Below are 27,813 nucleotides of genomic sequence, written 5' to 3'. Positions count from 1 at the left end.
CTCCATTGAAGTTTATGGAAGAAAACGTTAATGCGGTCATGATATTCGAAGTTTGTTTTGCGCTCGTCGGGTTTTCGCTCATACGCCAACTTTTTACTTTCAACTTATAATACCAGCGCAACCGAAGTGCACAAAAAGCCTTCATCTAGCAAAGTTAACAAAATAGCGCTCCACTCAATCTAGCTCTATATTTATATAAAGTAAATTTCATGAGTGAAGATTAAACATCTATGTCTTGTGTTTGAGTTGGTTTTAACCATGACATAAGTAGCTCTGGCTGCTCAGCAAATGACAATGACAAACCAACCATTACAGATGTGTATCCTAATGAATTAATTAGCCATAGTTCTATTAGGAATATACTAAGCTATTAATGCTCCTTAACAATGGAAAGCATGAATCACTGGGAAGTCTCAGAAACTCTGGTGGGGAGGAAGTGGAGAGACAGAGAATAAAGACGTTGCTAAGAGACTGGAGCCAACGATGAGATGCCGGAACTGAGCAAAGCTCCAAAGTTTTCCCACTTTACAAAAAATGTTATCACATACAGTAAGTATTTAAATGTTCTATTTTCCCAGGCAGTACACTGTGTCTTTGGGAGGCATCTGTCTTTAGTAATGTGTAGCTTGTTGCAAGGTGTACACTTTATTCTTCCACTGGGGATTACTTTATAATGTACCATGTTATAAACTATACATACTGCCCCCTATTGCCTCACACTTGCTTTATTATAAGACAATTTGTTTTGTTTTTCCCCTTACTTTAGCCACAAAAAGAACATATTTTATCTTCATGAATTAAAAGTGAATCCACTGATTTCCTTAAAAAGGAACAAGATGACACCTCTGTTCTCACAATTGAGGTTTTTTTTAAAAAAAGGCAGTTTAGTTGGTGTTGTATAGAATCCATAAACTGACAAAAAAAATTGAGTTATTGTGCTGCTGTAAGTAAATCTATTGATGCGAAATGGTCACTTTGGCAACTAATGAAAAATATTGTTCATATTCGCACACAGACTTAACTAGAGCAGTAAATTATCCTCAGCCAATCAAAAAAGGCCAAAAATGCTCTACATGCTTAAACACAGGAAATAAAATATATTCAGAAATCACAAATTTGGGAATGTATTAAATTGCCTGGGATTTAAATACCTGTTCGGGTATGAGGTACATCACACGTCTATGAGTAAGGCTAGTGACAGCCGAAACGCTTAAGGCAGTGCTGCTCTTACCTGTTTTTATGAAGACTTTGTAATAAAGTTTTGGAACTCTTTCACCCCTTTGCCCACTGGTTTGTCGTTAATGTATTAAATTACCTTAACAGTATGGGATAGATTAAACAACAGTCGAGTGGATATGATTCGCTGTAGCGATACATGTCCGCTCGACCTCGCTAAATGCAGACAGCATACGTTGTCGTCATTTAACATTGCACAAGCATTCCTGGTGAAATGCTTGTGCAATGCCGCACCCTGCTCACTGGTGGCCAATCGTCCGCTAGCAGGGGCCATCAATCATCCCGATCTGATCGGGATAATTTCAGTTTGCCACCTTAAAGGTGGAGGATAAGTTAGGATAAATCCAATCTGATAAAACTTTCACTCACACCCTTTTACACTATTTATATTTTTTCTCTGGGGTTAACAGATCTTGAGATATTGCAAGGGATACATTAAGATTTCTTAGGAAACTGGCTCAGTATTTTTAGGTAATTTATTAGGGAAATTAAAGCAAACAGTGACCAGGCAATGTGTACAGTTCACAGCTATCGCTTCAATATTATATGATGTTCAGAGGGTAGACTACTAGACAGCATTTAAAGGGATGACAATTATCACACTTTGCTTATTAGATATAGGGGAGACATTGGAACAGCATGGGTTAACTGTGAGATTTTTAAAGAGAGGCTAAAGGAATATAGAATCAATAACCTCTTATAAAAGGATAATAATGATTTGAATTTGGATTTTCTGAATGGGGAAGAGAAAGGCCAGGATAGGATCTTTTGATCACAGGTGGTCCAATCACATGACAGTTGCTTAATGTCATACTAAGGTATATCCTTTAATAAATACTTGTTTGGAAATTCTAAAGAGTGCAGTTGCACACACACACACAACATGACAATGCACAGCACATTGTCATGTTATTTAAAAGAGACATTGAAAATAACTTTAAATGGCCATAATAGGCTAATAATTCATGCTCTAATTCATTACAGCAGGTAATTTTAGGAATATTGACCATGAACTACCGTGTGTTTAACCCCCTTCTGCGTAGAAGTGAAGCTCTGGACCTCAGAGCACTGCTGGTCCTAAGTAGAAAACACCTCTGATCCAATCAGCAGCGCTAGTTACACATCTGAGTCACAGGGTTAAGAACACAGAAGTACAGGACCGATAGTCTTAAAGTTACATACTCTAACGAACTAGAGCATGTCGACTATTCGACTGATTCATCTAAGGCATACTAGCTTAAAATAACAACTTTACAAATTAGCATCTATCATCAAATTCACCTCTTTGTTCTAGACATTTTTTTGTAACCACAGCTGCCATCTCAGGATATCTGTGTTATTGAATTATATATATATATATATATATATATATATTTATATATATATATTTATCGACACCAAATAATTCATTTATTTGTGAAGCTATTTGTAACACAACCCCCCTTTTTATTAGTCAATAACTTCTAAAGAACAAATGTTTGTCCCAAACTATAAGAGATAATTAGATCACTTCAAAGGACCTTTTGATCACTGCCTGGAAATGTGTAATAAGAGAAGAGAGCCAAGAAGTCTGAACCAAGGCACAAATTTCAGGAAAAGTGACTATTCACACTTCGGTGTAAATTGGTACATGCTGAGTTTCCAATACTCAAGCCCCAGACGTTGAAACTCCAAATGTCCTTGATAATATGATATAAAGTACAAATAAACGGATATACAAAATAAGTCAGATCAACACATATATTTTATTGATTCTTACTACTAGTCCACTCATAAAAATGTAACTTTAAAGGTATCTTCTAAAATATTATAGGTGGTATGTCATTTTTGGTATGAAAATACTCAGGGTAAATAGTATAAGATAATCACATATATGTTGAACATATAATTTATTAATGCTGGAAATTATAGGTGTATTTAATTAACATATTGAAAAGTATCTGTATTTTCTGTGGCACTTTGATGGTGAAACAGTTTTTCTGTGTCTGCTGCCCTCTAGTGGACTAAAACTGGTATGACAGCCAAACAAATTGACTGTTGAGGCCCATGCATTCCCAGTGAACCAATAAGAGGTTTAGCTCTGAAGGGCCTATCAGAGACAAGCTTCGATGGGGCTTATCCAAAAGGTTCACAAATTATTAGAATAAAAAATGTGGGATTTATCACGTGATATATTCACTTGTACTGGAATAGAAAGGTATCTTTTGCTGGAATTTTGACTGACTCACAACTGTACACAGTCTCTATAAGCAAAATTGAGCTAACTTTCTTTTTTCCATAATTGCAAATACCTTTCTTATTTATGATGGTGAACTGGATTAATCTGAAAAAGCTGAAACTTTTAAATTAGTTTATTTGGTGATGTATACGGTTGCTCTATATTTCAAAGGTATTTTAAAATTATAGTTATATCGTAGTTGTGATTTAAAAGGAGAATTTATTATTATACTTAATATTAATTAGACCAAGGGTAGTAAGTATACTGGTATTAAATATTAATGTTTAGAAATAATTTTGTATTTTAATATTGTAAGTTAATTACAGTTATCGCTATATATATATATATATATATTAGAATTTGTTTTATTGTGGCTGAAAGAGGTTATTCCAGGAACAAAATATATTCCAGCCACCAAATTTCTTTAAAAGAACCTTTATTTCCACATAGGGTCCTCAGCAACAAACATACATATCGTATGTTTGTTGCTGAGGACCCTATGTGGAAATAAAGGTTCTTTTAAAGAAATTTGGTGGCTGGAATATACTTTGTTCTTGGATTGTTTGGGACCTGGCAAGTCCTTTATTCCGTGCTCCATTGAAGAAGGAAAAGAAAAACAAAGGTGTGCTGTTTTCCCAACTCCCTGGTAGAGGTTATTCCAGGCCAGACATATTGGCATATAAATTGGCTGTTGCATTAACAATACACAATTTCTGGTGGTTTAATTGAAGTTATATAAACTCATTTGTGGGCTAAATAGCTTAATTATACTTCCCTGAAAGTTATCTCAGATTTATTGAGATTTAGTAAGATTTGTGTGAAGTATCTTGTTATATTGTTTAACTAAGCACTGTTAAGTTAGCAGTCCATATCCTGGTATTTTTATTGTGGTATTTTAATGTGATTCATTGTAAGTAAGGTTCATTTTGGAGATATATTTTTTTATGATCTGTTGTATAGAATATTGTAACAGAATAAGTGTGAATAATTGATTCATAATCTAGTTTCTACATAAATATAATTCAAAGTGTAAGGATAACTAATCAAGAACTAAGGAATAAATATTAATTTTTAATTGTTACGTATATACATTTTATTAGTTGGCAACTGCTAAGATAATAATAAATAATAATTTTGTAACCTGGTATATACCAACATATAAACTGGAGGCACTGCTGAGACAATAATAAATAATAGTTTTGTAACCTGGTATATACCAACAGCCATATAGCGGTCTAGACATGTGCACGCTCCTGAACGTATCTCAGTATGTTCTTATGAAAAGGAACTACGTTTCAGCAAAGGATACTGAGATGAAGAGAAATGTTCAATAGAAGAAATACTTTAAAAAGTAATTTTTTTCTTAAGTTATATGCTCTATCTAAACCAAAGTTCCATTTTAACTTGACATTTGAGGTGTTCCTAACTATACTGCACTTTTTTATTTATAACAATTATTGTGGGAAGTGGGCAGACAACTTGTGATAACATTCTTGCAACATTTGTTTCAAATGTGAAAATGTTTTCTGATCTATAAGGTCTTTGTGAAATGTGTGTTCTCCACAACGAGAACAAAGCGAAAGAGGTTATATGAATCTTGGTCAAAAACGTGACATTTGTACATATTTTTGCAAAATACTGACACAATGTGTGTGAGATTATGATGAAAACAGAGATTTAGAAAGAGTATCACTCTGTATTAATTAAAAAGTGAACAATAACACATTTGTTTTATACCTGGTCTTATAAAGATCATATTTATCTAGATCATCACTGAAAACTTACAAACTATTCAAGCACTTTATCTTGATCTCAATGCCTGAATTGTGCATGTTCCCCATTTACAGTGCCTGGCATCTACAGTATGTTGAGTCCCTCTGATTTTATAGTGTCAATGTAGAAGACCTTTTTAAATGGATTGCTAAAATTCACTAGTTATATATAGGCTACCACCAAGACTTGTGCTTCACAGTGGATCTCTTAGGGGTGCACCAGAGCCAAGAGATAGCTTCTCTTGGCTCCGGAACCAACATGAACAGGTGGGTGTGTGGTGAGACAAACAATAAACCAGACCATATTTAACTGTGTTCTGCTTAAAGCTAAATCAATCTGTGCCTGTCCAACAGTTGCATGTTATTGTGACACCTAAAACTAAAATCTACTACTCATATCACAGGAACCAAAGAGAACTCACATGAGACACAGAGACTGAGGCTTTATTAACCTACAATGTCCAATTGTGGGAGAAATGGAAGACCTGGCATATGAAGTGCAGGTTGGAAGAAGCAAATGCCAGTGACTGGCAAAAGTAGAGACAATAGGGGCCAAATTAGAGGGGAAAAAGATGCCCTTACCAAGAGCAAGTAGGTAAATGATAGCATAACTGAAACCTGATGAAAGGTAAAAATGGCACAAACCATAATCTAGAAAATACCAGACTAGAGGGAAAGCAAGAAGAGTCACTTGGCACAACTCAAAGAAGAATGTAAGTGCATCAAATAGCAAGCCATATGCGCCAAATTAGAAACCTTGCTGCACTCTTCTCACTTTATTCATTGACCTTCTCACTATATTCATTGATCTACTCATTATATTAATTTACCTTCTCACTATATTCATTGACCTTCTTACTATATTCTTTGACCTCACTATATCCTTTTCACTATATTGATTGATCTTCTCACTATATTTATAGACCTTCTCACTATATTTATAGACCTCACTATATTCATTGATCTCACTATATCCTTCTCACTATATTCATTGCCTTTCTCATATCCATTGAACTTCTCATTATATCAATTTACCTTCTCACTATATTCATTGACCTTCTTACTATATTCTTTAACCTCACTATATTCATTGACCTTCTCACTATATCCATCTCACTATATTCATTGACCTTCTAAATATATTAATTGATCTTCTCACTATATTCACTCACTATCCATACCAACTCATGGGCAACCGATGAAAAGATTGCATAAAAGTCTTTAACACTTGCAAATTGGTCTAATCTGAACTCTGCCATATCCACGGTTCAAATACCCTAAATTTCCAAACAGGCACTTAGCATAAAGTATTCATTCTGTAGGGAAGACTTTTAATAGCATCTTATTGATAACATAAAGACATTACACTGGTGAAACTGTAAAAAACCTACCTAAAATTTTTGCTCCACTCAAATACGAGTGTAAATGTAAAATAAATAAATCTCCAAGGGACTAGCACCAAATAACTTCAAATGAAACATATACGGTGCATTAACAGACAGAAGTAAGGAAGAGATGAATGTAGAGAATCTACTGGAGAAGATGGCTGCGGAGACGCACTCCACCAGTTGCAGAAGACTCCATATTGCTTAGAGAAATCAGTGAGACCTTTAACTTTCCTTATACTTGTCTATGTCTGTTCTGCATTGTGAGTGTGTTATATCACATTTTACATGGATCTAAAAAAAGTCAATATTATCGTTATGGTGGTTTATATTTGCACTTTATATTTATTTCTGCCCTATTTATTTTTTAACTATCACTGTGATACCAGCTATCCTACCCACCTATTTAGAGGATTAGAAAAACCATAGGATTTTACTTCATATTTCCAGTTAGTTCAAGACATGATGATCACTTAAAAAACAAATCACTTTTCTTCTTTATTTTTTCTTTTCTTACAGCCTATGCACATGTGTATAGAACAAGAGGGGAAGTGTCACCCATGTATTAGAATAATTGTGCAATCCCTATGTATGGGATTTAAAGTCCTGCAGAACACAGATCATATGATACAACCATAAAGTTACCTCTATTTATCGGTAGGGAAGATATTCTATCCCTGAAGAAATGAGCCTGTGTACGTGCCAACTGCTCTTCTCCTGAACTAGAGATACTCAGGGGATCCCAAATCCATAACCCCCAGTATATAGGAAGTAGTAAAAAATAATCCTTGACAGATAAGTTTTGCAGGGTCACTGACTGCACATCCCAGTTACAAACATAAAATAAGAGTGCGCTAAGATAAGCAGCAATGTGAAGAAGCAGACATAAACATGTCTTATAAAAAATAAACAGTAAAATTTATTAACAGAACTTACTTATAGTAACAAAATATATTATTACTAAACCACCGGGGGTAACACATTGCTAAATGCATATAATATAAAACAGGTTAAAAAATGTTTATACACTTATAAAAACACTGAAGAGGATATTATCCAATGATAATATATATGGGAGTTGATTTCCAAATGAGTCTATTGTGTCCCAAAAACAATTCAAGTTAGTTCATATTGCTGCCCCCTAAATTTGGTGTTACCACAGCTTTTCAAATAACCAAAGACACTGTTCCAGAAGATCGTCAGTGCAGGTGTGGCTAAAGATAAGTATATCCCTTAGTTTAGGTGTGATTCAATAAGGTGAGGAGGCTGCATTCCTTTGCCCAATACATGTATAACACCCAAAAAACCATAACCCCACAATCCCCGTTTCTCTTATCTAATTCTTATCTAAAATAAAAACACAGACACAGTAGTTATGGCGAAATGTGGAAAGGTCACGATTTTATTACTTAATTGAATTTTGCCACCTTTAACTATATCTTGCAAAATTCAGCCATAAATCAACTCAATTATACACCAAATAATGCCCTTGCATTAAAACCAGAATTTTGGGAACCACGCCTAGGGGGGTGTAACAACTACCCCCCCCCCCTGGCAGGGCAGCTTGGAGAAGGGAGAACCCACGGCATTGCCCTTCCCCTAGATAGACCACCGGATCACCCCACAGGGCTGGGTATGCCGCGGGATCCTCCCACCTCCCCTTCTGCCCCGCCCACGTGTCGTGCACAAACTTCACCGCTTGCTGCGATTGTATGCTCAATACTATGTCAAAAACAGCTGCCGTTTTCTATCCTCCAGTCAGCGTAGACCGCCAGGTCACCTGCTGCCCTTCGGTTGCGCTGTGTTCTTCCCCTTATTGAGGAGCACGGGCGGTCTTACTGCGACTCAACCAATTAGTCAACGTCCTGCCCTTAGCCGTGCAAGTACTGCCTTCTCACGTGACCTCTCCGGTTATTGCATCGTGCTCTGCTGCGTCTAGGGTGGGAGGGTGGGAAACAAAGAAAAAAGGTTAGTGACTCCCTCCTGCACTCCCCTTCCTTATAACACCTTTACCTCCAGTTCCACCCCTGTCCCTACTCCTAACCAATGTCTGCTCTCCTTATCTCATGCCTCTACCCCCCACCTGGCACACCTAGATCACCCTTTGTTCTCTCCCAGCAGCCCCTCCCTTATGACGTTCCCCTCACATACGTTCCATGCACTAGTTTAAGGTGAGGAGGCTGCATTCCTTTGCCCAATACATGTATAACACCCAAAAAACCATAACCCCACAATCCCCGTTTCTCTTCTCTAATTCTTATCTAAAATAAAAACACAGACACAGTAGTTATGGCGAAATGTGGAAAGGTCACGATTTTATTACTTAATTGAATTTTGCCACCTTTAACTATATCTTGCAAAATTCAGCCATAAATCAACTCAATTATACACCAAATAATGCCCTTGCATTAAAACCAGAATTTTGGGAACCACGCCTAGGGGGGTGTAACAACTACCCCCCCCCCCCTGGCAGGGCAGCTTGGAGAAGGGAGAACCCACGGCATTGCCCTCCCCCTAGATAGACCACCGGATCACCCCACAGGGCTGGGTATGCCGCGGGATCCTCCCACCTCCCCTTCTGCCCCGCCCACGTGTCGTGCACAAACTTCACCGCCACCAAAAGAGCCCCTCTTTCGGCCCACCATTCTCCGCCATTCGTGACCATTCCTTACCTCCACCAGCTCTTGGCACATCCCTCTGATGTCCGCCAGCATGTGTTCATTCCCCTCATCCATGAGGTGTACTCCATCCCGTCTGAGCAGCTCCTCCTTTTTGGCTGCTATCAATGGGTGCTCTACTACTCCGCCCCCTATCTCCTTCATTACCTTCGCTGCTACCTGATTCACCTTTCTCCTTGATTTATACTTACTCGTATACGAGTTCCTTCAGTACAAGCTTGACACTATGTTGGACCATATCACCAGCACTGATGGCCCTGCTACCTTTAACCATCTCATTCCTTCTGCCACTTTCTCTTCCGGCTCTCTGAGCGGTTATGCTCCTATATTGTTTTCCCCGAGGTGTATAATCAGGGCATCAGGACATCCCTATCTTAACCTTGCCTGCTGTACTGTTGGCACTAACTCATCCCACCTTATCCCTCTTTTGCCTATCCATATGATGCTAGCTTCCTTATGCAAAAAACTTATGTGTACCCCTTGCCCTAACGCTGCTGCCCTAGCCTGCGCCCAATAAACGTAGGAATGCCCCACTATCCAGACTCTTAATGTTTTGCCTGTAATAAAACAAATTTCACACGTTAGTAACTATTCATCTGTGCTTTTCCAAACCTCGCCGCACACCAAACCAACACAGCAATAATAATACCATCTTATCTATATCCCTCCTGCCTTACTTTCTCGCATCCTAATGTATGACTTATAGGCTGCCGATTTCCATCTCCCCAGTTTTTTATCTGTTCCTCTGAACCGCCTCTGCTCTCTGCAGCGGTTGCCGCACCTATTCTAAAGGAGTGTGGTGCAAAGTATGCACTCCCCCACCCTAGCTTCCTCACCACCCTCTGCAGTACGCTCTTGAATTGAAAGTTTGTTACCTCCGACCCATCCGCATGCCGCAGGAATGTTCGCCCTTTGCCCCTTTGAGTTGCTAGATAACTTTTCACACAGGCCACCGGGCACAGTGTCCCTCCTGTCCCTACCATATTCAATCATGCCCCTTTTCCTTCTGTATCTGTCTTGGATCGTCCCCGCATCTCACGTCCCCTGTTTCTACTCCCCCTTTTCCTACCTTCCTGTTTTTTGGCAGCAGCTCCCCTATCCTCATTGCTCTGTGGAAAGCCACTATGAATGCTGTCCTGAAAATTATCACCTCATCTGTGCTTGCGCAACCCCTGACAATACCCCTACCATTCTTTCCAATCTATCTTCTGTTACTGGTTCCCTCCTATCTGTTACCTTCTCCTCATCTCTCCCCCATGCCCCCACAATCTTTTTCACTATGAACTTCTTAGTCCAATCTATTCCACCATATAGCTGCGTGCAATATGCTATCCCCGCTAGCACTGATCCTAACCTCTCTTTTTTAACCCCTTCTCTCCTTAGCTCCATGAACCTTTCTAGGAATCTTCCTTCCTCCCCTTCTCGTGTCCCCTTCCTATACTTGCACCATAGTTCTCCATATTTTCTGTAAACCGCCCATTTACTTGGTGCCAGGGCCTTCGACGAGTTCCTTGATTCCGTCTATCCGTTGCCAATCTGCCAAAGAAGTCCAGGGCAACATTCACCTTCTTGTCTGGCATTGGGGGCTAGACCCTAAACTTCTCCCATTTAAAACGGGATAGCATGTCCGCCACTACATTTCTGAAACACGGAATATGTTTGGCCCTGATACAGATGTTATGCTTTAAACATTTCAGACCCAAATACCTTAGGTACCTAATTACTGGTAGCGATGATGCCGATAGAAGGTTGATGACCTCTACCACTCCCCTGTTGTCCGACCAACAGATTAAATTTCTATTTGCCAACTCCTCGCCCCATAAGTCTATTGCTACCACTAAGGGGAATAGCTCCAGCAGTTCCAAGTTCTTAACCCAATCCATTTCCTTCCATCTTTCTGGTCACCCTCCTGCGCACCACTTTCCCCCTTTCCATAAAAAACTCAAGCTCCTCCGATAGAATTTCCTTCTCCTAAATCCTCACCCCATTAAACTGGATCAAGAATGAATCCCACACTTTGAGATCTTCCTTCAATTATTTGGTTATTCTGATTTTATGTTCTGGCTTCTTTATTCCACAGGTACTCAACTCCAATCTTCTCTTAAATACTCTGCCCACTCGTATAACCTTACACGCAAAGTTCAAAAATTCCTAGGACTTTCTCCATTTCCCTGAGCGATATTTTTCTTTTTCCTACAATTTCCCTTGTCAGATCCCTGGCCTTTTTCCCCTTCTCCTCTGGTAACTCGCATTGGCCCTTCACGGAATCTATGACTATACCTAGCAAGACTAGCTTGGTACAAGGCCCCTCTGTCTTCTCCATAGCTACCGGTACTCCCAAAATTTTCCAACATTTGCAAAAAATTCACCTTTAACCTTTCGCAATCGTTAGCTCCCGCTAAGCCCATCCACAAAAAAAATTAATCGAAATAGTGAACAACATTGCCCATACCAGACTTCTTAATGCTTAATCAATGCAAAAAAGAACTAAACAAAATTGAACACCCTATGGGTAAACTTTTATCAACATAATAGTTGCCATTAAAACTTGCAACCCCTTAATTTAAAACTCTCTGGGTTAAGGGGCAACAAACGAAATGCTGAATCTATGTCAATTTTTAATAACAAAGCTCCCTTACCCAAAGCCCGCACCATATGCACTGCCCTGTCAAAAGACTGGTATTCAACAAATGAATCCTTTTTAGCTATTGCATCATTTACTGACCCTCCCCTGGGGTAAGATAGGTGTTGGATCATCCTGTACTTGCCCTACTAAATCCTCAATCGTTTTTTCTTTAAATGTGCCTGCCATCCTCCCTAATTTTACCTCCTTGTCCAATTTCTCTTTCAGCAAACTGGTACCACAAAACCCTCAGACAAACTATGCTCTAGAAATTTTCTATCCTCTATGTTCTCATATGCCAGTAGTTCCTGTAACAACCTATCTATCTTCAGTGGTGTTTTGGCCAACCCCCAATCCAACTCCACTACTGGTATTACCCTGCCCTTGAAAGGAATACCTGGGCCTATTCACGTTGCCCCTTTTACAATCCACACCAGAGTGACTTCCGTTACAATATCTACACACATGCCTATATTTACAGGAATTCCCTCTATCACACCTCTTATCGTAAAGACAAAATTATTTTTCTGCCATTGCATGGTGTTTATCAGCTTATATCCCCTATGCAACCCCTCCTCCTAGAACATTACGCATATTAATTAATCAATCCAGGAGAAGCATGACCATCTGAAACTGTAAACCTGGCTTATCTAGCTTCTAAACAATGCTTAAAACAACAATCCACCCCTTACTTCCCTTTGCTAACAAAGTAACCTCCTTAAGCTGTTCCCTTAGTATTCTGTCAGTACACTGTACTAAGGAATTTAAACTTTAGTTTTTCATTCCCTGCAATCCCATTAATTTATAACCTTCCCTTCTCCCGACTGATTTTCTTTAATTAATAATAATAAAGACCGACACAAAAGTTTGGCGTTCTCTCCCCTCCCTTAGATATTTTGTTCATTAGAATATCTTGGAGGTGTATTCAATAAATATTAGTACAATTTAGGAGTGCCCTCCTAATGAGATTATTTATGGATTATAAATATCAATAATTAATTACAATAATACATTTTTTGTCAGCAATACCTCCAATTCATATAGTAGAATCTTAGCAGTGCACCCCAGAAGATGGTTATATAATCTCAGTAGCGCACTCCAAAATAATACTATTGAGATATCTAGCAATTAATGACAATACGATTATTATCAAATATTAATATTTAAACCCAAATAAAATATTTCCTAATTTCTGAACAGGTTATTTTTTTTATTTTATAAACACAGTGATTATATTTATGCAGTAAATAGAATATTGATTATGACCAGATACATATTAATTGATTTTTACCATATTAAAATTATAATATAAAGCAAGATATAGAAATATTAATATTAATTAATATTCAATGAAATCGCCTGTATCCTGGATATGGTCACCATATTATTAGGAATTAAAGGGACAGCGAACTCGAACCCCCTCCCCCGTGACTTAGACAGAGCATGCAACCCCAAGCAACCCCCTAATCTACTCCCCCCATTAAATGCTCACGCCCTCCTGCTATCCCTATCCAAAAAAGAAGGCATCTAAGCTTTTTTTATTTTTTTATTTATAATTCAGAACTTTGAACAGCACTTTTTATTGGTGGAAGAATTTATCACCAATCAGCAAGGACAACCCAGGTTGTTCACCAACAATGGGCCGGCATCTAAACTTACATTCTTGCATTTCACATAAAGATACCAAGAGAACAAAGAAAACCCTACTATAGGAGCGAACCAGAGAAGCCGGCCAAAATCTCATGCCCCATCCGAATCACGAAAGAAAAAACCCGGGCCCAGCGTCCCCCGAACCATAAATAAAACAATAAACTATAAATATCACAATTTAATGCTACTAGATATAACAATTATAATTAGCCACTAACAATAACCAATTCGGCATATGGCTTATTTAACAACATTTAGCTAGCAAATCTACAAACCGATTAGAATTCCTGGCGGTATAATATAGCTATCTAACCAAAATAGTCTTACATGACTTAAATAATCAATCAGAGCAATGTATACCTTACTAACAGATAAATATATCAACCAATACAGCCTAATAAGTCAGATCAAGCCACAATACAATTTTAAAAACATTACTAGTAACTAAAATTTAACTTATGCTATAAAATACAAAAAAAACTTTTTCCACAGTGATAAATTCACAATGCTAGTATAATTATTATATAGGATACACTAATATATTAATATAAATTTATAGACATAACAATACACATTTAAATCACAGCTTCGGCTATGCTATTGCTATAAAGAAAGCTTAAGCAGTAGTACAATTTTATACGTTACCAGCAGCAATTTAGCAATGATTGAGCTTTCAACATCCAAAGTTCTTTCCCAAACAAAGAAAAAAGGTTAGTGACTCCCTCCTGCACTCCCCTTCCTTATAACACCTTTACCTCCAGTTCCACCCCTGTCCCTACTCCTAACCAATGTCTGCTCTCCATATCTCATGCCTCTACCCCCCACCTGGCACACCTAGATCACCCTTTGTTCTCTCCCAGCAGCCCCTCCCTTATGACGTTCCCCTCACATACGCTCCATGCACTAGTTTATCGATGTAAAAGCAATACAAAAAACAACGGTATTTTTTCAGTAGTAACCGGAATAATAAATCTTATCTTATCTTAGTGATTTCTCTACTCACGGAATCCTCATATGGACAATGTCTCTCCTCCTATTAGACACTTTTGCCTCTCCTGACGTTTACAGCGTGTGTAACGTTCTGCTTGTGAACAAGGCGGTCTGTTTCAGAAATTATTCTGGTCACATGCCCTCCTGTGTCCAATAGGATGAGTAGATTACCGGTCTTGTTTTCTGGATCGTTACTTCTCCGTTGTCATTAAAATGAAACAAAGTCCATAATTAAAACCAGAGCGCTCTGATATTTTGTTGCAAGGACTCAGCAAAGGAAAATAGGTTTAGCTTCATCAATGCGTTTCAGCTGGTTAACTTCTATTAATAAATTGTTCTGTTTATTTTTTATAAGACATTTTTATGTCTGCTTCTTCACATTGCTGCTTATCTTAGCGCACTCTTATTTTGTGTTAAGTATAGAGAGACGTGGGAATTATCTCTCATTAAGAGTAGCTACGCAATCATTTGGAATATTATTGTTTATCTGTATGCACATCACAGTTACATGGTATCTTGTTACTAAACAGATATTGAAGAGATTATAAAATAATCAATGTACTGAGCAGGGCACATTGTTTCACCATTTTAAAAGCGTAAATAATTGTTGAGGAAGAGAACACGTCTACAGCAGAAGTGACCCTTGTCCCTCACAGCCCAGGTCAGCCTGGACACATTAAAAAGTAACCTGTTTTAGTGGGGAACATTATACAAAGTCACATTTCTGCGACTACACATTTAGGGCTAGATTACAAGTGATGTTACTATAAGTAATATTGTGACCTCATTAACTTGCGCGCATACTACAAGATGAAAGAAAACACGGAATTTGTGCTTGTCGGGTTAGCAAGACTAAAAGACCTCACGTAAAGGGTAATGGCTAAAAAAAGTGCACCAAATACAACAAATTCATTAAAATAAAAAGTGTTGCACTCATAATACAGTTTCTGATTAAAAGTATTTATACAAATATTAATCTTTTTTTATATAAGGATTAAAAGGTATATGACAAGGTATTTGATTGGAAAAGGATGTATAAACACATATCTAAATATGTGTATGCATTTGTGTTAATATGAGTATACAGGTATATGTATATAGATATATATTTACATACACACACACACACATATACATACATACGCACACATATACATACATACACACACATATATATATATACACATACATACATACACACACATATACATACACATACATACAAACATATACATACATATATACACACATATACATACATACACACACACACACTTTTTCCCTTTCCACTCAAATTCCTTAAACCTTGAAAAATCTTTTTTAATTAATTTTAATGTTATGTGTTTTAATTTGTTTCTACTGTAAATATTTTACATTCCAATGTTCTTCACTAAGAAGAAAATATTCTTTGTATATTTAAATAGATATACCTGTACATACTCATATAGATATAGGTATAGACATATATGTTTAAAAAAAATCTATATATATATTTTTTCTATGTGAAGAACATTGGAAAGTAAAATATTTATAACTACCTTCGGGTTTAGCGCTGTAGGTCTAATGCCGTGTGGGATTAGCACGCAATAGCGATAAGTGTTAGGGTTTTCCCATTGAAGTTCATAGGGAGAAGAATTTAACGCGGTCACAATATCCGAAGTCCAGGTGTTAGCGCACATCGGGTTTTGCTCTCACACACAAATAATTGTAATAAAATAGGGGTATTACAACCAAAAAAAGAATTACGATTCAGAAGGATCACACACTTTTTAAACAAGTTTCCAAATTATTTCTATGATCTAATTTGCTTCATTCTCTTGTTATCCTTTGTTGAAGGAGCCTTAATTCACTACTTGGAGCTAGATAAAAGCCAATGACAAGCAGCATATACTGTATGTGCAGCCACCAATAAACAGCTTCTGAGCCTGCATAGGTATACTTTTCAACAAAGTATACAAAAAGAATGAAACAAATTAGATAATAGAAATAAATTGGAAAGCTATTTAAAATTGCTGCTCTATCTGAATCATGAAAGATAAAAAATGGTTTTATGTCCCTTTATTTATCCACAGTAAAACAGTAAGGTTTCATTATTTTGTGCCATTTCCATGTAATTTAGGGCTGAGAGTTGTGAATTTTATTTACTTTGGAAAAACAAAGATCAAACATAACTTTACAAACATCTGAAAAAATATTATAGACTCATTTGAAAAACTTGGGGCCCTGAGCACTTCAGGGTTGCACATAATAGAAAGGTACAGATTCAAATAGTACAGTGGATGAAATCTAATATCTGGGATCAGAATAGATTATTGAAGTTACGACAAAAGGAAGACTTCTTTAAACCACAAGGCCTAATTTTAAGCATTTTTAAATTAACCCTTTTAGTGCTAAGCACTTTCCCACCTAGGTGCTAAGTTGATTTGAGGTTTTTTTAATTTTAAATTTTTTTAAATATTTTTTTTTTTTAACTTTTTGTTTTCTTTTTTCAGATCCCCAAGACTTACACCGTTGGAAAGGTTTGGCAATTACCTTTCCAACGGGGGGTCTTGGGGGTCTGTAGCTGCTTATATGCCTGAGATAAAGGCTTCTAAGCAGCATGCCCCCTTACCCTATACTTGTCATTGTATTTTGTTAATAAAGTTGCGCGGTGACGTCATCACGTCATTGCGCATGACGTCACCACGCAAAATGTGAAGCCCCGGTGATGCCTGTCACTATACAGACCCGATCGCTGGGGTAGGAGCGGGTGGGAGCCCCCAGATCTCCCTCAAGGTGGGAGAGTGTTAGTGACGGCTCTGAGGCATTGTTAGCACCAAAGTGGGAAACTTTGCGACGGCTCAGAGCCGTTGTTAGCACTCAAGGGGTTAAAGCGATATGAAACCCAATTTTTTTTCTTTGATGATTCAGATAGAGCAGCAATTTTAAGTAACTTTCTAATTTACTTCTAATATCACATTTTTCTCCAACATAGGTGTGTCCGGTCCACGGCGTCATCCTTACTTGTGGGATATTCTCTTCCCCAACAGGAAATGGCAAAGAGTCCCAGCAAAGCTGGTCACATGATCCCTCCTAGGCTCCGCCCACCCTAGTCATTCTCTTTGCCGTTGCACAGGCAACATCTCCACGGAGATGGTTAAGAGTTTTTTGGTGTTTAAATGTAGTTTTTATTCTTCTATCAAGTGTTTGTTATTTTAAAATAGTGCTGGTATGTACTATTTACTCTGAAACAGAAAAAAGATGAAGATTTCTGTTTGTAAGAGGAAGATGATTTTAGCAGAAGTTACTAAAATCGATTGCTGTTTCCACACAGGACTGTTGAGATGAAGTAACTTCAGTTGGGGGAAACAGTTAGCTTAAGGTATGACTGGCCATATTTCTAACAAGACCATGTAATGCTGGAAGGCTGTCATTTCCCCTCATGGGGACCGGTAAGCCATTTTCTTAGTTAAATAAAAGAATAAAGGGCTTCAAAAGGGCTTAAAAAACTGGTAGACATTTTTCTGGGCTAAAACGATTGCTTTACTAGGCATATTATGCAGATTCTAACTATTAATGGTTATTATAATCTTGGGGATTGTTTAGAAAAACGGCAGGCACTGTGTTGGACACCTTTTTCAGATGGGGGCCTTTTCTAGTTATAGACAGAGCCTCATTTTCGCGCCACTAATGCGCAGTTGTTTTTGGAGAGCAAGGCATGCAGATGCATGTGTGAGGAGCTAAGAATCACTGAAAAAGCTTATAGAAGGCATCATTTGGTATCGTATTCCCCTCTGGGCTTGGTTGGGTCTCAGCAAAGCATATAGCTGGGACTGTATAGGGGTTAAATGTAAAAATGGCTCCGGTTCCGTTAATTTAAGGGTTAAAGCTCTGAAATTTGGTGTGCAATACTTTTAATGCTTTAAGACACTGTGGTGAAATTTTGGTGAATTTTGAACAATTCCTTCATACTTTTTCACATATTCAGTAATAAAGTGTTTTCAGTTTGAAATTTAAAGTGACAGTAACGGTTTTATTTTAAAACGTTTTTTGTGCTTTGTTGACAAGTTTAAGCCTGTTTAACATGTCTGTACCATCAGATAAACTATGTTCTATATGTATGAAACCCAAGGTGTCTCCCCATTTAAATTTATGTGATAATGTGCCATAGTGTCCAAACAAAGTAACGACAGTAATGCCACAGATAATGATATTGCCCAAGATGATTCCTCAAATGAGGGGAGTAAACATGATACTACATCATCCCCTTCTGTGTCTACACCAGTTTTGCCCACACAGGAGGCCCCTAGTACATCTAGTGCGCCAATTCTTATTACCATGCAACAATTAACGGCTGTAATGGATAACTCCATAGCAAATCTTTTATCCAAAATGCCTACTTATCAGAGAAAGCGCGATTGCTCTGTTTTAAACACTGAAGAGCAAGAGGACGCTGATGATAATTGTTCTGTCATACCCTCACACCAATCTGAAGGGGCCATGAGGGAGGTTTTGTCTGAGGGAGAAATTTCAGATTCAGGAAAAATTTCTCAACAAGCTGAACCTGATGTTGTGACATTTAAATTTAAATTAGAACATCTCCGCGCACTGCTTAAGGAGGTATTATCTACTCTGGATGATTGTGACAATTTGGTCATTCCAGAAAAGCTATGTAAGATGGACAAGTTCCTAGAGGTTCCGGTGCCCCCAACGCTTTTCCTATACCCAAGCGGGTGGCGGACATAGTAAATAAGGAGTGGGAAAGGCCCGGCATACCTTTTGTTCCCCCCCCTATATTTAAGAAATTATTTCCTATAGTCGACCCCAGAAAGGACTTATGGCAGACAGTCCCCAAGGTCGAGGGGGCGGTTTCTACTCTAAACAAACGCACTACTATTCCTATCGAAGATAGTTGTGCTTTCAAAGATCCTATGGATAAAAAATTAGAGGGTTTGCTTAAAAAGATTTTTGTTCAGCAGGGTTACCTTCTACAACCAATTTCATGCATTGTTCCTGTCACTACGGCAGCGTGTTTCTGGTTCGAGGAACTAGAAAAGTCGCTCAATAAAGAATCTTCGTATGAGGAGGTTATGGACAGAGTTCAAGCACTTAAATTGGCTAACTCTTTTATTTTAGATGCCGCTTTGCAATTAGCCAGATTAGCGGCGAAAAATTCAGGGTTTGCTATCGTGGGGCGCAGAGCGCTTTGGCTAAAGTCTTGGTCAGCGGATGTGTCTTCCAAGACAAAATTGCTTAACATTCCTTTCAAGGGTAAAACATTATTTGGACCTGATTTGAAAGAGATTATTTCAGACATCACTGGGGGAAAGGGCCACGCCCTCCCACAGGATAGGTCTTTTAAGGCTAAAAATAAGCCTAATTTTCGTCCCTTTCGCAGAAACGGACCAGCCTCTAATTCTACATCCTCTAAGCAAGAGGGTAATACTTCACAACCCAAACCAGCCTGGAGACCAATGCATGGCTGGAACAAGGGTAAGCAGGCCAAGAAGCCTACCACTGCTACCAAAACAGCATGAAGGGATGGCCCCCGATCCGGGACCGGATCTGGTGGGGGGCAGACTTTCTCTCTTTGCTCAGGCTTGGGCAAGAGATGTTCAGGATCCTTGGGCGCTAGAAATAGTTTCTCAAGGTTATCTCCTGGAATTCAAGGAACTACCCCCAAGGGGAAGGTTCCACAGGTCTCAATTATCTTCAAACCAAATAAAAAGACAGGCATTCTTACATTGTGTAGAAGACCTGTTAAAAATGGGAGTGATTCATCCAGTTCCAATAAGAGAACAAGGGATGGGTTTTTATTCCAACCTGTTCATAGTTCCCAAAAAAGAGGGAACATTCAGACCAATTTTGGATCTCAAGATCCTAAAAAAATTTCTCAAGGTTCCATCGTTCAAAATGGAAACTATTCGAACGATCCTACCTACTATCCAGGAAAATCAATTTATGACTACCGTGGATTTAAAGGATGCGTACCTACATATTCCTATCCACAAGGAACATCATCAGTTCCTAAGGTTCGCTTTTCTGGACAAGCATTACCAGTTTGTGGCACTTCCATTCGGATTAGCCACTGCTCCAAGGATTTTCACAAAGGTACTAGGGTCCCTTCTAGCGGTTCTAAGACCAAGGGGCATTGCAGTAGTACCTTACTTGGACGACATCTTGATTCAAGCGTCGTCTCTGTCAAAAGCAAAGGCTCATACGGACATCGTCCTAGCCTTTCTCAGATCTCACGGATGGAAGGTGAACAAAGAAAAAAGTTCTCTGTCCCCGTCAACAAGAGTTCCCTTCTTGGGAACAATAATAGATTCCTTAGAAATGAGGATTTTTCTGACAGAGGTCAGAAAATCAAAAATTCTAAGCTCTTGTCAAGTACTTCATTCTGTTCTTCGTCCTTCCATAGCGCAGTGCATGGAAGTAATAGGATTGATGGTTGCAGCAATGGACATAGTTCCTTTTGCACGAATTCATCTAAGACCATTACAACTGTGCATGCTCAGACAGTGGAATGGGGATTATACAGACTTGTCTCCGACGATTCAAGTAGATCAAAAGACCAGAGATTCACTCCGTTGGTGGCTGACCCTGGACAATCTGTCACAGGGAATGAGCTTCCGCAGACCAGAGTGGGTCATTGTCACGACCAACGCCAGCCTGGTGGGTTGGGGCGCGGTCTGGGAACCCCTGAAAGCTCAGGGTCTATGGTCTCGGGAAGAATCTCTTCTCCCGATAAACATTCTGGAACTGAGAGCGATATTCAATGCTCTCAAAGCTTGGCCTCAACTAGCAAAGGCCAAATTCATAAGGTTTCAATCAGACAACATGACGACTGTTGCATATATCAATCATCAGGGGGGAACAAGGAGTTCCCTGGCGATGGAAGAAGTGACCAAAATAATTCAATGGGCGGAGGATCACTCCTGCCACTTGTCTGCAATCCACATCCCAGGAGTGGAAAATTGGGAAGCGGATTTTCTGAGTCGTCAGACATTCCATCCGGGGGAGTGGGAACTCCATCCGGAAATCTTTGCCCAAATAACTCAATTATGGGGCATTCCAGACATGGATCTGATGGCGTCTCGTCAGAACTTCAAGGTTCCTTGCTACGGGTCCAGATCCAGGGATCCAAAGGCGACTCTAGTAGATGCACTAGTAGCACCTTGGACCTTCAACCTAGCTTATGTATTCCCACCGTTTCCTCTCATTCCCAGGCTGGTAGCCAGGATCATTCAGGAGAGGGCTTCGGTGATCTTGATAGCTCCTGCGTGGCCACGCAGGACTTGGTATGCAGACCTGGTGAATATGTCATCGGCTCCACCATGGAAGCTACCTTTGAGACAGGACCTTCTTGTTCAAGGTCCATTCGAACATCCGAATCTGGTTTCCCTCCAGCTGACGGCTTGGAGATTGAACGCTTGATTTTATCAAAGCGTGGATTTTCAGATTCTGTAATAGATACTCTGATTCAGGCTAGGAAGCCTGTAACTAGAAAAATTTACCATAAAATATGGAAAAAATATATCTGTTGGTGTGAATCCAAAGGATTGCCATGGAACAAGATAAAGATTCCTAAGATTCTATCCTTTCTACAGGAAGGTTTGGAGAAAGGATTATCTGCAAGTTCTCTTAAGGGACAGATTTCTGCTTTATCTGTCTTACTACACAAACGACTGGCAGCTATGCCAGATGTTCAAGCATTTGTTCAGGCTCTGGTTAGGATCAAGCCTGTTTATAGACCTTTGACTCCTCCCTGGAGTTTAAATCTAGTTCTTTCAGTTCTTCAAGGGGTTCCGTTTGAACCCTTACATTCCGTAGATATTAAGTTATTATCTTGGAAAGTTTTGTTTTTCGTTGCAATTTCTTCTGCTAGAAGAGTTTCAGAGTTATCTGGTGTTCCATGCAGATAAGGTGGTTTTGCGTACTAAGCCTGGTTTTCTTCCGAAAGTTGTTTCCAACAAAAATATTAACCAGGAGATAGTTGTACCTTCTTTGTGTCCGAATCCAGTTTCAAAGAAGGAACGTTTGTTACACAATTTGGACGTAGTCCGTGCTCTAAAATTCTATTTAGAGGCTACCAAGGATTTCAGACAAACATCTTCCTTGTTTGTTGTTTATTCTGGTAAAAGGAGAGGTCAAAAAGCGACTTCTACCTCTCTTTCCTTTTGGCTTAAAAGCATTATCCGATTGGCTTATGAGACTGCCGGACGGCAGCCTCCTGAAAGAATCACAGCTCACTCCACTAGGGCTGTGGCTTCCACATGGGCCTTCAAGAACGAGGCTTCTGTTGACCAGATATGTAAGGCAGCGACTTGGTCTTCACTGCACACTTTTGCCAAATTTTACAAATTTGATACTTTTGCTTCTTCGGAGGCTATTTTTGGGAGAAAGGTTTTGCAAACCGTGGTGCCTTCCATTTAGGTGACCTGATTTGCTCCCTCCCTTCATCCGTGTCCTAAAGCTTTGGTATTGGTTCCCACAAGTAAGGATGACGCCGTGGACCGGACACACCTATGTTGGAGAAAACAGAATTTATGCTTACCTGATAAATTACTTTCTCCAACGGTGTGTCCGGTCCACGGCCCGCCCTGGTTTTTTAATCAGGTCTGATGAATTATTTTCTCTAACTACAGTCACCACGGTATCATATGGTTTCTCCTATATATATTTCCTCCTGTCCGTCGGTCGAATGACTGGGGTGGGCGGAGCCTAGGAGGGATCATGTGACCAGCTTTGCTGGGACTCTTTGCCATTTCCTGTTGGGGAAGAGAATATCCCACAAGTAAGGATGACGCCGTGGACCGGACACACCGTTGGAGAAAGTAATTTATCAGGTAAGCATAAATTCTGTTTTTTCATTCTCTTTGTATCTTTTGTTGAAAAGCAGGGACGTAATCTCAGTGTGCACGTGCCTGGAGCACTATATGGTTGCAGTTTTGCAAGAGCACTAGAGGGCAGCACTATTTCCTGCCGTGTATTGCGCCAGAAGCCTATCTAGGTATCTCTTCAGCACAGAATAACATGGGAACAAAGCAAATTTGATAATAGAAGTAAATTGGGAACTTTTATTTAAATTGTATAGTTTGTCTGAATCACAGAATAAATGGTTTCATATACTTTTAAGTATAGAGAAGTTGGATGATTTATACATACAGCCCAAGGGGGGAATTATGATAAACAATATTTGACTACATTCTATTGGTTTTAATATATTGTGTCCTCCCGTTAGAGGAGGGACTTGATGTCTTTAAAAAGTGATAGACACATTTTTAAATATCATATTCTAGAGAAGGTTCCATAGTAACAGTACGAAACGCGTTGAGGATTATTGTTTACTGGCTATTTGTATACTGAGAAGTATACCTGGATGTTAGAGTATCAAGAATCTGAGTTGGGACCTGGACCTATTATGAGCGCCACATACCATTATAGGGCGGTCAGATCTGTATATTGACTGTATGGATTACGTGATACATTTTTTTATTCTGTAACTGTCTGTCTATGAGTGAGAATCATTAAAGGTGCTGACATTTTTAACATGAGTCAGAGTTGTGCTTTTCTCTTTGTTTGTATTTCAGTCTGCAAAGACTCTTCGGAGCTTCATTTTATGACAAGCAACACTTTGGTTTCCACTCAGGAATTTTAAGCACAAAATCCTAGTAGTCCATATTGAGTTTAGAAAGGGAGTTAGCTTCTTAAACATCTGGTACCTTCTGAGGCGTTTCTCTTTTAAGGTACTGTGATTAATATTTTATACAGGTCCATATATACACTTGGAAGGTCTTGTAGAACTTGAGTTGGACTCTACATCTTTTCCCACATTTACATATATACTGTTTTTCCTTATATTTTTATTTATTAGATGCTAATACAGTATTTGTGTTGTGTTTCGCTCACATAAAGGCTTAAACTTAACAAAAGATTAATGTGAAATTCAGCAAAATAGCTTATTTCATATGCTCAGAGTTTTTGCTTCTGAGATACAATTTCAGTCTTTAATAAGTCCAACTTTGAGATTACATTGTTTCATAAATCTGAATTTTAGTTCTTTACCCCAGTTTGCAAAAATAATCTGGGCTCATTTATTGTAAGCAGAATAAAAATTATTTAAAATTATTATAGATACTGTAAAATAATCTAAATAATCCATATAGTATATCTATATTTTTTACAGAATGTATAATCATTTTTTAAAATGTTTCTAATATTTTTTAATAGTTTATATTTAATATTTCAAGAACATGCATTGAACATAGCAATTCTTCATGTGTGCTAACACTATGGGGTCGATTTATCAAGTTACGGCGGACAGGGGCGCACATAAGCATCTCTGATGCGTTGTATTCTATAGCTTTGTTCCTTCTTTCAGTCGGAATGCTCTATTAAAGGGTAATTGTACTATAAAAGTTCCCTTTAATTTGTTTCCACTAATCATTTTACCTACTGGAGTATATTAAATTGTCTACATATAGATCATTTACCTTTATATAAGCATTTGCAATAGCTGGTTTTGCCTGTGGTATCCTTACCTATACTACAAGTTTCTATACTTAGGTATAGGCTATAGACAAGCTATGTAAACACAGCCAGCAGAAGAAATTACACTCCCATTTGCAGATAGATAGAACAATTTAAAAAATGACATTTTATTACTCTCTCCTAAGGGTCTGATATTCAAAACCTCGCTGCTCAGGTGAGATGGTTTAAGAAGTTTTGTCGGTACGACAAGGCCCTTAACAATTTTTTAGAAACACAAATTGTATCTTGAGAAATGTTTATGCTGCTATGTAGTGTTCTTTGTGTGAGACTCCTCCATTACAATACAAGGTGTAAAAAAAATACCAAAGATTTTACGTGATTTCTCTACATGTCAGAGAGGTTTTGAATATCAGGCCCCTAGTATTGGGCTTTGGAATACAGACATATATAATATAAAGACGTATGTGTGTGCAGTAAGTGATAAAATAAGGAGATCCAGATATGTCATATACAAAAATAAACATAAAGAAGACATCTATCATACATTTCATCCTCTGCAACTGGTATAACAATTAAAAAAAACTATTTTACAGTATACTGTCCCTTTAACTCCCTAAAGCCTAGATTACGAGTTCAAATTGTGCCTACATGAGTGCAATACCAGTGAACACAATTGTGCCCTGGTATTTGAAGTGAGGCTCAATGTGTTCGCATTGCATGGAAGCTTTGTGCTTACGAGAGCGCCCTTTCATAGGCTCCAATGTGCAACAAAGTTTAAATAAATATGTATATGAATATATACACATATTAACACATAAGTATATATATATATATATATATATATATATATATATATATATATACACACACAATTAACACATACATATACACACACACACACACATATATATATATATATATATACACACACACAATTAACACATACATATACACACACACACACACATATATATATATACACACACACACACACACACACACACACATTAACACACACATTATATATATATATATATATACAGTATATATATACAAAACACGGAAGGGAACTGCACTCTCATACCGGACCGGGTACACATCCTATGACCCTGCAACATGCTCAGCCCTGGGTGCCACTGGCACTCACAGGAAGCTGTGCTGTCCCCAGAGCCACAAGCAGTTAACCCCAGACAGGTCTGGGTGCAAGAACCATAGGGAAAATTACAAAACAAATTAATACAACACACAGAGAAAACCCAGCACTCACTTACAAGCTCTCAGCTAAGATTTAAAAGCAAAACTGGAAAGGTTAGTCACCGCATCTGGCCAAATGTTGTATTAATTTGTTTTGTAATTTTCCCTATGGTTCTTGCACCCAGACCTGTCTGGGGTTAACTGCTTGTGGCTCTGGGGACAGCACAGCTTCCTGTGAGTGCCAGTGGCACCCAGGGCTGAGCATGTTGCAGGGTCATAGGATGTGTACCCGGTCCGGTATGAGAGTGCAGTTCCCTTCCGTGTTTTGTATATGTCTAGGGTGATTACATATTCCTGTGCACCCTTTTTTTGTTTTCAGTTTGTTTGGATTTGAAAGCTTGCATTGTGTGGCTGTTTTAGGGTCTCAGGTATTGGAGGGGACCTTGACGTGGTACCTGAGCTTGTCCCATTTGGCCAGATGCGGTGACTAACCTTTCCAGTTTTGCTTTTAAATCTTAGCTGAGAGCTTACAATGGAAGTATTACAAATCTTACAAGATCTCTACCTGGGAAAAGATACCTGGCTCATTACAGCAGATGTGGAATCTTTATACACCAGTATCAGACATGAAGATGGTATACAAGCAGTGAGGTACTTTCTATCCACAAATTCGTTGGATAATGAAGAACATAATGAATTTGTCATTTCCCTGTTGCAATTTGTTCTAACTCATAATATCTTTACCTTCAAAGACAGTTTTTTCCTTCAAACACAAGGCACAGTGATGGGCACCTCGTGTGCCCCCACGTATGCCAATTTATTTTTAGGTTTTTGGGAACAAAAAGTAGTCTTCACAGATATCATGGAAAAATTCACCAACCATGTAGTACTCTGGCTGAGGTACATTGATGATGTGCTCTTCTTGTGGGAAGGCACACGTGAAATGTTAGATGAATTTTTATCAATACTTAATGTTAACAATCTCAACATCAAACTAACCTACCAAGCAGAACTACATGAGATTAACTTTCTGGATCTCACAATAACCAAAAATCTAGATGGGACAGTGCAAACTAAGATCTTTAGGAAGGAAACGTCAACAAATTCATTACTGCATGAATCGAGTGCTCACCCCAATAGTACATTGAGAGCGATACCTTACGGGGAATTCCTTCGACTCAGACGCAACTGTTCAGATACTACAATCTTTGAAAATGAGAGTAAGGACTTAACAACAAGATTAGTCCAGAGGGGATACAGTAAGAGGTCTGTTAAGAAGGCTAAATTTAAAGCCTTAAAAACAGAAAGATCTGAATTACTTCATCCAAAAAAGAAAGATACCTCCAAAGCTATTCCTAGGTTAATTACCACCTATAATCCACAAATGCAGCATGTAATTAAAATATTCAATGATAATTGGTTCATCCTAGAGAATGACCCAGATCTCCAAGATATAATAGGAGACAGAGTTAAAATTGGATACAAGAGACCCAGAAACTTGAAGGACCAATTAGTCAAGAGTCATTATATGCACAATCCAAGAAAAAAAGACACCGACCCAGGCATGTATCCTTGCTGTACCTGTACAGCATGT

The 27,813-nt window shown here is 38.5% G+C and overlaps 1 protein-coding gene and 1 long non-coding RNA gene across 3 annotated transcripts in view; one reads left to right on the top strand and one right to left on the bottom strand.

Annotated features, from left to right (window-relative positions):
• The window catches only part of CELSR3 (cadherin EGF LAG seven-pass G-type receptor 3), a 649,278-nt gene that overhangs the window by 491,667 nt on the left and 129,798 nt on the right, over nt 1–27,813 (top strand). The window lies entirely within an intron of this gene.
• LOC128666255 (uncharacterized) lies at nt 7,985–14,252 on the bottom strand. 2 transcript variants are annotated; one of them, XR_008403226.1, is made up of 2 exons: nt 14,208–14,252; nt 7,985–8,546 (listed from the first exon to the last, which is right to left on the bottom strand). It is a non-coding gene; the product is annotated as an uncharacterized LOC128666255 (long non-coding RNA). The 2 variants fall into 2 exon arrangements; XR_008403225.1 differs by lacking the exon at nt 14,208–14,252 and adding an exon at nt 9,284–9,825.

Source organism: Bombina bombina, chromosome 7, assembly GCF_027579735.1.
Source record: "Bombina bombina isolate aBomBom1 chromosome 7, aBomBom1.pri, whole genome shotgun sequence".
NCBI lineage: Eukaryota > Metazoa > Chordata > Amphibia > Anura > Bombinatoridae > Bombina > Bombina bombina.
This window is presented reverse-complemented; position numbering and strand designations above follow the sequence as displayed.